Source organism: Haliotis rufescens, unplaced genomic scaffold (assembly GCF_023055435.1).
Source record: "Haliotis rufescens isolate VD_foot unplaced genomic scaffold, xgHalRufe1.0.p SCAF_3, whole genome shotgun sequence".
Taxonomy (NCBI): domain Eukaryota; kingdom Metazoa; phylum Mollusca; class Gastropoda; order Lepetellida; family Haliotidae; genus Haliotis; species Haliotis rufescens.
Window position 1 is genome coordinate 54,565,352 of NW_025964001.1, and position 11,253 is coordinate 54,576,604.

Here is an 11,253-nt window from a genome sequence, read left to right on the forward strand (position 1 = left end):
ATTTTATAAATTGGTAGTGCAAATTCATAACTTAGATGGTTAGTGGCTGTACCCTCGAGGGGGGTTGAAGTAGCATAAAATTATTGTCCCCCAAGAGGGTATGTAAGTCCCACATCATTCAAAGTATTTTTATGAATGCCAGAATTTCAAAACATTGTATTTTTGTCAGGCTTAACTGGTAAACTATCGCCAGTGACTGAAGGGTCGATATAAATCCTGCCAGGGTCCATGCAGGAAGCAAAGGTACTGTAAGTCCCTATGGTCCCTGGTATGGTGATCTCCTCTTAATTACTGACGATCTCTAGCCCATTTTTATATTGTGTTGTTCACTTATTTTTTCTGCTTTTAGATGTTCCTCAACTAGTTTTATCTTATCTGTGATATTTTAGTTATCATACTGTCCTTCGATGACAGGTTTTTATAAAGTCTAAATATATGTATATTTAATGTATAACTTCTCGTCACGGTATGGCTGAAATATTGCCTATGTGACGTTAAATATTAACTCACTCACTCACTCATTCCCTGTATCGACGTTGAACGGCAGTCATCAACGCACATGGCGGACACACGAGATACTGAATTGTTATGCCATTTTCTCAGAGACTTGTATTGTGTTTCACTTTAACAACATTTGACACTTTAATTTCAACCTTGAAGATCAGTTTCGCCAAGTTTCATCTTTTGATTATGTCTCAAAGATTTTCTCTCTTTCTCTCTCTCTCTCTTTCTTCCTCTCTAGACCAAGGCTTATATAGCCAAGGTCACCTCACATTTAGTAAGTCATAAATATAAACAACAGTAATTCTTGCACATCTCGTTGATGATGGCAGACAGTCAATGTACAATACAATGGGGATTAACAATTAGGATTAGCATCTTATAAATAATTAAGTGTTTCCATGCATATAGATGTCATGGCTCCGGGGTAATTAGCCTTTGAGTTTTAAACTCGATAAAGAGGAAACCATCTCAAATTTTACAGAAGCCAAAGGATTGAGCTTCAAGGGATGACCACCAGGAGAACGTACAACTAAAAACCTTCAACTGTTCCAACTGTCTGAAGATGAAAAAGAATATTCCTCTTCAGAAGATGAACTAACATCCAATGCACGTTTGCTTTTTTCGGTTGTGCCATGGTTATTGCATATGTGGTTCACATCCCAAGCTCCCCACCCACCACAGAGTGTCAGAAAGACGATGCTTAATGCCAGTGGATCTGCAACCAGAAGCACCAAGGATAATGAGATGGTATACTCAAGCAGAGGATTAAGTGAAAATTAAGTAATCCACCAGATTGGCCCATGACCAACCGCCTTCTGGGTATACGACTCTAGGCAAACTAAACATTTGAATGTTCAAAGTCAACATGTTCAGTTCAGTTAGGTAATTTGACCAATATCCAAAAACGATAGGTTAAGAAAAAAATGGGCGTGAACAGCCGGTTGACAGAACTGGGCCCTTTCTACCCGTCCAGATGAAATTGGGGTCGAGGTGATTGTTGTGTCAAGGAATGTTTTTTCCTGGACCAGTGCCCTCAACCACCTGATTCCTGCCCTCAACAGGTGCACAACCAACGGCAAACGGGTTGCACAATTTAGTTGCCTCTTACGACCAGCAATGGGGTGTTGGGAACACATTCTACAACGGGGAAGTGCATCTAAGGGTAATTTGGTACACACAAATAAACAGTGATCGAAAACAGAAAATTCCTAAATCAATTCGTCTGTGTTCTCGATATAATCTTTATTTTTGGACTTGTATCATGTCGTGTTTATTTGCTCCTCAAAATACAACATCGGACTGACACATATACCAGATACACTATATTGTAGATCAGTTCACGCGTCTAGTAGAGTTCTTCGGTGTAGTTCTGAAAATCAGAAACTGTTTGTTACTTGCTTAACGACGACTCACTCAGCAATATAAGAGCTGTCAAATAATCGGGTCTGGACCAGACAATCCAGTGATTGAAATCATGACCATCGATCAACGCAAATGGGATAGGATGACATGCATCAACCAAGTAAACGAGCCTGACAACCCTATCCCTTTAGTCGCCTTTTACACCAAGCATGGGCTGCAGAAAATCTATTCTAACCTAAATCTTCACGGTTCCGCCTCTTACAACAAGAATGGGTTGATGAAAAACAATTGTAACCCGGATCTTCATGGACACCAGAAACTGTACACATAAAACGTAAACGCCAGAGAAAAAACCAGCTCTGACCATCCGACGAAACAGACACCATTGGATGCAAAAATTAAACAACGATGAAAACTACAAGAATGGACCACTGATAAAGGGGCCATTACACCAAACGGCGATCGCTCTGCGCTCCTTCTGCGTCCTAAAATTTGACTAGAGCGCAGTGGGGACGCTCCTACGACCGTTCTGCCTTCCTTCTGCGACTAAATATGTTACTTTTGTCAATGTCACTGCGTTCCCTGAACGACCTAGGCGTTCACTGTGCGATATCTCTGCGCTCCCTCTGCGTCTCCTCTGCGTTCCCTCTGCGTTCCCTCTGCCTCCGTTCTGCCTCCCTTGAGCGACTTACATCGACGGCGATCTCACTGCGACTGTTTTAAGCAGGTTCAAAACTTTTCAGCGTCAGTGGCGCTCTTGGCGATGGCTGATCGTTCCCTCTGCCTCCCTTGTGCGCTCTATGCGACCGTTCTGCGACCCCTCTGCCCTCATCGCCGACCTGGCAAAACTTAATAACGCAGAACGGTCGCAGAATGGTCGCCGTCCGGTGTAATGGGGGTATAATCAGTGATGACTCCAGGTCTTCGCCTACCTGTATCACCCGCCATTTACACAATTTGCTTAAAAAAGTATGCGTGTGTTGTCTGAAGCTGCACAGCAACGGTCCAGCATGCGACGCTGGCATGTAAACAAACCAAACAAACAAGATAATTCACTGATTGTGTTGCAACAAAAAAAAACGCTACGTGAATTTTCACATCTGCTGTGTACACGTGCAGATTATGTTGCTTATTAGTAAAGAAACAACGTTTATGTTTTCAACAGTCGGTGGCGGGCAGTTTTAATGTCTTGGCCCAAACATTTCTTTTGTAGTTGACTCAGCATAAATGATGAAAGCTACTACGCATATGACAAAACTCGAGGACTTCAGTCCAACAATAGAAACATTGACCGGTTCAAGTACTTGTAAAACGTCGGAGAACAACAAGTCCGACCAAATGACGAAACAGACACCATAATGTGTTAACTTGTGTTTTTCGTATTGTGCCAAAGGCCTTTCGTGAATAACCCTGACTTATATAATGTACAATAGAGAGATTTCAGATTTGGCTATGAACAAAATTGTGAAGTCCGATTTTAAAAACAATTTGTCAACATTTACTGATCCAACGTTGGAAAGGTCTTATTCGAATTATTCAAGTAGAATATATTCCTCTGTCTTCTTGAAACATCAGTTGAAGTGAGTGAGTGAGTTGGGTTTAACGCCGCTTTTAACAGTATTCCAGTTATATCGCGGTGTGTCAGCTTAATGTGGGAGGAAAGCCCTAAGTGATGCAAGTCTCAGACGTTTACCACTTCGGTGAAACCCACGAGCACAGGTATGGTGCTGAAAACCTAGAAACATACTCGAGGCGAACCGGGATTCGACCCGGGATTCGAACCCACAATCATAGGTTTCTGGCGTTCCCAAGGGACGCAACTCTGCACAGCGAATCGCGTCGCTTTAGACGACTGGGCCACCTTTGCCTCCACATCAGTTCAAACATTGATTTTGAATCATAAGTGCGCAACCGTTACACATTATATAATCAGAAATTTCAGGTAAACAGGATGGGCGGGTTTGTTTACCGTGAGTACTTTGTACTTAACTCTGTATCAAGGAATTGTGTTATGGCAGATATCGAACCTTTCTCATTGATTTCCAAGCACGTACGGCACCTCAATACAAGCAACACAATAAGATCTCTCCTCCCGGTGATCAATAAGGAATATATACGGCCGTCAAAGCGTTCGGCGAGATGTTGTCAGGGTCGAAAGTGTATCGGGTTTATTCGATCGAACTTTAGTTTTTCGTTTTTATTAAAGATTGTTTTGTCTGTTTCACAAGTGAGAACTTGATGGGGTTAATGTCGATGTCAGACATCTTCATTGTATTGAGGTGAAAAACGCATCAAATATATTTTGTCGTGAAATATCTTGTTGATTCAAGGTGGAACTGAAGGAATCCTCCTACAAATCGGATCGATACCTTGTTTCCTGTTGAAAACCTATCACCGAGTTATTCAGATTCAAGGTTAATAAAAGATATGAATAAGATGGGAAATACACATATATCTAAGTAGCTCTATCGATATATTCTGATGACGTAACATTTCACGTTATTTCAATCTAAATTGTTTGGTAGGCATTACTTAGAAGTTGACGCATGAATTTATGGATAAAAGAACTTTCTCTGCAGTCGATAACGAACAATCATGTGATCTTTGACGCCCAGTTCAATGTATGTCACATTGATTAAACTGTGTAGACACAAATTTTATGGATAACAACTTCTTTAATACTGTAAAAAGCGACGTTTCGGTTTGGATGCTTATACCGTTTTCAAGCAAGACTGAATGAGGGACATAGTACAGAATATATATAGTAGGTGGAGGATTAACAGTAACAACAATTGCATACATTAGTGGGATAACATAGGTAGGTGTTGACAACACAGGGATAATACTGTCACAACACGATGGACAGAGAACAATTGCAGTCAGTTTTGTAAACTACACCTTTAGGCTCTTGGGGTTTGGTTGTGTTCCTTCCGTTTGGCTCTTAGCAGGGTGTTGAGGGAGTTGGAGTTGGAGCTGGTGAAGTGGGTGTTGATGTTGGCTTGCTGTTTGTGGAAGCGCCTGGTGATGCGGGAGGCTGTTTCAAAACTGACTGCAACTGTGGACAGTCTTACGTAGGTGAAACATCCCGCCCAATCAACACCAGAATGAAAGGGCACAAAACCTCCACCATTAAATCCGACAGTAAATCAGCCATCTTGGACCATACCAGCAACTGTCCTAATCACAGCATCAATTGGGACAACGTCCAAATCCTCTCCAACAAAATCCATGATTTCAACATTTCAATCAACAGAGATCAATGAACTCATCAGGCAATACTCACTTATCCTGTTTCATTGGCTTCATGTCCCATTGGCTTCCACCTATGTGTTTTTTCTGTCCATCAAGTTGTGACAGTATTATCCCTTTGTTGTCAACACCTACCGATGTTATCCCACTCATGTATGCAATTGTTGTTACTGTTAATCCTCCACCTACTATATATATTCTGTAATATGTCCCTCATTCAGTCTTGCTTGACAACGGTATAAGCATCTATACCGAAACGTCGCTTTTGACAGTATTAAAGAAGTTGTTATCCATACAATTGTGTCTACACAGTTCAATCAATGTGACATACATTGAATCGGGCGTCACAGATCAAATGATTGTTCGTTATCGACTGCAGAGAAAGTTCTTTTATCCATAAATTCATCAGTAATTACAAGATTGATAGTGTAGCTTGGTCGATATCTTTGCCATTAAAGAAAAAATAATAAACGATAATTGCCTAAAAATGATAATATCCTGTAGTTGATATAGAAAACTACTTAGCGTTAAGACACGCCTCCAACCTTCAAGAAAAACAGGGGACTGAGACATTGTTTATATACCAGAGACATTGCCTTAAGCCAAACTCTGCCAATATCTGTCGTGTACAAGACAATCGGTGCTGCAGACCTCGTCAGTTGATAAACATACGTGTCTATGCAAGAGGTGTTGGCAGATAGGGAGACGCACTATGGATGTTCTACATACAATGCTTATCGTGGGCCATTTTCTGGCCGTTCTTCTGACACCCGCAATGTGTGCGATAAAAACAGACAATTACCAGGTTCTGACCTCATGTCCTGGACAGATCATGAAGAGCGGGTACATATCCTTGATAATTCGTGATGTGACGAAGTTGGACTGCGGAAGAAAATGTTCTGAGAGTGATTCCTGCAAGTCCTTTCATTACGGTTCCCTCTCCAGGATGTGCCATCTCAACACGGACTTTGATCAAGGGGATTGCTCGAAGATGGACATTACTTCGGAAATGGTTTACTACGTTAAGGTATGAGTACATTTAAGGTCGAAAGTCAATCCAGTCAAAGACTACATAAATGTCCTTATACTTGTATAACGAACCAATTATTCTTATTGTAGATTGTGTTATTCTTCATGGGAGAATTCCAGGTCAGAATAGGTCCCCAGTACCGTAATCATGTCCTAATCGGGTAGTCGGCACACTTGGCTCATGGCATGGCTTCAACCATCGGTTTATCGGCTCCAGACCATTGGTTTATATATTTTCCACCATGACATAGCTGGAATAATGTCGGCAGCGGCGTTAAATAACCTTCAGTCATTCATGTGTATTGAGATATTCCATAAGTGACTGAACTGGAATGAATGAAGTGTGTGTGCGCACAAGATGCCAGGGTGGCCAAGAGCCAATAGAAGAACTGTTAAGCATGCAAAACTGTTTTTAATATTGTCACCTGTCTTCAAACCCGTTTTACTTAAATTGATTAGATATTGTATATCCATTGTATAACTCATATGATATGTTCAAAAATAAATTGTTCATGGAATTTTTTTTCATGTTACCAGCTCAAGTGAGTGTGTGAGTTTATGATTTACGTCACATCGGCAATATTTCAGCCATATCATTACGATTACCAGCTCAAGAAACTGTAATATCTGTTATATATCATAACCATAGGAGGACCCTCTTGAACTCTAATAGCACCAGGGGGCACAGGTGGCCCAGTCGTCTAAGGCGCCGAGATTCGCTGTGCAGAGTTGCGTCCCTTGGGCACGCCAGAAACCTATGATTGTGGGTTCGATTTCCGGTTTACTCCGATTATGTTTCTAGGTTTGTCAGCACCATACCCATGCTCGTTGGTATTCCCAAAGTGGTGAACGTCTGAGACCTGCATCACTTCGGGCTTTCCTCCTACATTAAGCTGACACGCCGCGATATAACTGGAATAACTGAAAGTTGCGTTAAACCCCACTCACTCACTCAATCACTCACTTACTAACAGCATCTTCACCAGCATCGCATTGTGCTTTCGTAAACGTCTTAAATATGTGTGGGAGGGTCAGGCTTCTAGTTGTCCAAGACAATTATTTGGGTGAGTTTCGTTAAAATGTATTTATTTGATTGTAAAATGAAATGTAAACATTAGAAAAGTGTTGAACCATGTCGACATCTAACAACTGAATGTACCTTCAAATAGTCGTGAATAGGCGTTAATCCGAGGACGGGTAGCAAGTATAACTAGACAATAGAGACGCTGCCTTTACATGGATAAAAGTAGAATTAGAGCTGCCGGCGGATAATGACGTTATGCTTGCTGCATTACTGTGTTGTGTAACATTATGGCAGTATCACAGCGTGTTTGCTTTAGGTGCGATTCATTAACGCAGATGGTCTATACATTCTTATGCATATAAAATGAAAAAAGCATTGTTTGAAAACATGCACTGACATACTTCTTAAAAACTGAGTCATTCTGATAGCCATTCTGATTACAATTTTATAATTCCACAAATGTCACAGCATACATTGTTCAAAGCCGAAGCAAAATATTTTCTCAATGTAGAATCGAGATCCTCATGTTATTGTCTGGTTTCCGCGGTACACATTACACGTGACACGTGTAGCAGAGCAATAGGCTCGACAGCCAACAGTCCGCAGTTTGTACTGGTTTTCAACAGATGTTTCCTATACTTTCTTAGCTGATTCGGTTTTAGTTGGTATTAGTGTTTGTTACCATAACCAAGCACAACTACTGTGCCATGTTTCCTTACATGTACCAAGTAATACATTGGAAGTGATTCCATGGCATTTGGATGGCTAAGCACGCAATATATTTTTCGGCGTTTAACTTTGAGCAAAAGGAAATTCAGACAACTGTTTCCTGATTGGTTTATAATATGGTGGGCGGGATTTGGGTTTTATTATTCCGCTCAACGATGTCACTGATGTCGGATTGTCTACAGGTTTTTGTGTGTAAGTGGCATGTTTGAAGTTGCTGACAAATTTATTTATAAGAATTGAATTAAATATTTCTGTTTAAATATATCGTGTGTCAAGGAAACTATATAGTTACACCTTTTTAGAAGGGATCCACTCTTTAAAATGGAGGGGCGTCTTCAAAATGCACATTTGTTTTCTGTTGAACAATTCAATTTATTTTCATAACACATTTTTCATACGACTCAGAATCTTCTTGAATTGCCATAATCAAAAACGGGAAATTTGGCCAAGACCTATAACTAAATCGTAAATGAAGAGAACAAAATGATTGCGATTTTCTCAACATTAAGTCACAAGCATTACATTCGTAGAAAGTATTTGAATGTCCAGTTAAAAGTGCTATGGATGCTTCTTTTAAGTCGCCAATAAGCCTCGAGACATACCCTGGGATCTCCTCAACCTCATCGAACCTCTCCGTTGGTGCCACCAACTTGCAGATCTAACTACAAAGAGGGCACACGAACACTGACAATCATGTTCGACATTTGGCACCCTAAGTATGTGAGGACCTCCAAGCACCCCACAACAAAAGCTCCTCGGAGGAACAACCAGACATCTGCTAGGGAAGACCTCCACACAGCCTCATCGGAAAACTCTGACACCGAGATGTAAGTCTTCGTCAACACAATTCAACTACAATAAGACAATACCAGAGAGGACGGTCTTACCGAATCCAGTAGGCAGCCGATGATACCAAACAAGTCAGGGGGAAGAGAAGAAGAAAGGCCCCGGCTATCTCTCCCGCCTCTCACCAACGCCCGGTCTTCACCACAAAGCAGAAATCGGAGTCACCAAACCTGGCTCTCCAAACCGCCTTCCAGGGACGTGTCCTCAAGACTAGCTTAAGCCCACCTGGTATCTTCGACCAAGAAGCCCAACAGACGCTACCCGATATCGAATTCGACAGATCAAAAGCTGCCAATCTCACTTTTGATGGAGAGAGTAACATTTACTCTTCCTCGAAGACTTTACTGAAGAACACCACTGTGCAATGTTTTGGTGAGCAGCGTTTCGAGTTCCCCTTCACACACGTCAAAGCTTTCATCAACTCCCTTTACCAAATAAAAATGAATGGATAAAACGTAGACTCTAAGATCCTTAAACACACAGCCAGTCTTTACATCTCCAGGACCTAACGAGTGGCCACATCAGACCACATGAAGGAACTAAGGACTATGCTGGCAGGCAACTGTCCCAGCACATAAAATGTCCTCCAATCCAACAGCCAATCCTCCAACAAGACTAGCCCACCTACTGCCACCTGACATCTTCTGCTCAAAGATACACCCCCACCCACACTTTTTCTGTTTCCATATCATCACCAGATATTTCAATTTTCTTTTACTATTTTCTTTTGATAAGCAGACAGAAAATAACGTAATGCAATTAAAAAATCCGAGGATGAAGCAGACAGACTGGGCGCCGTCCGATCATTGAAATATTGCAAACCAAGTCAAAACCGGGAACGTTTTAACCCCAGCGGCGGAGAACGACTTTTATGGTGGAGAACCAGTTTTAACCCCATTGGCGGATTCTTTCGTTTTGGGGACAATTTCGCCTGTTATTAATTGTCGTCTGTTTTATGCTTATTCCGTTCATCAAATGTGATTTTGGTCAAGCATTTATTAAGTACACCCTAAAGTATTAAAACCTGCAAAGATAACATGTTGATTTTCCTTTATGTATGTAGCCGACTATTACTACAAATGGGGGTTTGGGGGTGGATTGGTTTGTTGTACGTTCAAGAATTTAATTTTAGGAGGACCTCCATCCTCATCCTTCAGGTGATAAAAAGGTAATATATATTATTATCAGATAGTTGGCATGGTAAAATGGATGAGGAATCTCGGACAAATATATGAATTTAGCAAAATCACTTTGCATGACATTGTCAAACAAATCCGAGGTTTCTATCGATCAATATGTTGATTCCTGAGACGTGCGGAAGAGCTATCGAATTTCCAGTGTGATAAAAGAAAAAAAGTAATCATAAAAAGCTTCCACATCAATACATCAATTTCTCGACAGGCTTATTTTTTAATCTAGATGTTGAAGGTTATACACACATTGGACACTCACTGCAAAGAGGTCAGGAACTGACCATTGGATACTGAGTGTGAGAGTTGGGGGTCGGTGCTGGGGTCGGAATGGACCACTGAATATCAGTGATGACACTAGGTCTCGCCAAATGAATAAGCACCCCCTGACCTACCTGTATCACCCGCCATTTACAAAATTTGCTTCAAAAAGTATGTGTGTGTTGTCTGAAGCTGCACAGCAACAGTCCTGCCATGCGACGCTGGCATGTAAACAAACCAAACAAACAAGATAATTTACTGATTGTTTTGAAACAAAAAACGATACGTTAATATTTAATCACATCTGCTGTGTACACGTGCAGATTATGTTGCTTATGAGTAAAGAAACAACGTTTATGTTTTCAACAGTCGGTGGCGGGCAGTTTTAATGTCTTGGCCCAAACATTTCTTTTGTAGTTGACTCAGCATAAATGATGAATGCTGCTACGTATATGACGAAACTCGAGGACTTCAGTCCACCAGCAGAAACATTGACCAGTTCAAGTACGCCAGAGAACAACAAGACCGACCAAATGACGAAACAGACTCCATAATGTGTTAACTTGTGTTTTTCGTATTGTGCCAATACCCTGACCTATAAAATATACATTAGAGATTTCAGATTTGGCTATAAACAAAATTGGTAAGTCCGGTTGTGAAAACTATTTGTCAACATTTTCTATGCCATTTACTGATCCAGCATTGGAAAGGTCTTATTCAAATTATTCAAGTAGAATATATTACTCTGTCTTCTTGAAACATCAGTCAAAAACATTGACTTTGAATCATAAGTGCGCAACCGTTACACAATAATAAATTTCAGGTAAACAAGATTGGCGGGTTTGTTCACTGTGATTAGTTTATTCTCAACTCAGTATCAAGGGAATTGTGATATGGCAGATATCGAACTTTTCACATTGATTTCCAAGGACGTACGGCACCTCAATAAAAGCAACACAATAACATCTCTCCTCCCGGTGATCATTAAGGATAGCATTCGGCTGTCAAAGGGTTGGGTGAGATGAGGTTCACCTCATCGAACTTTAGTTTTTCGTTTTT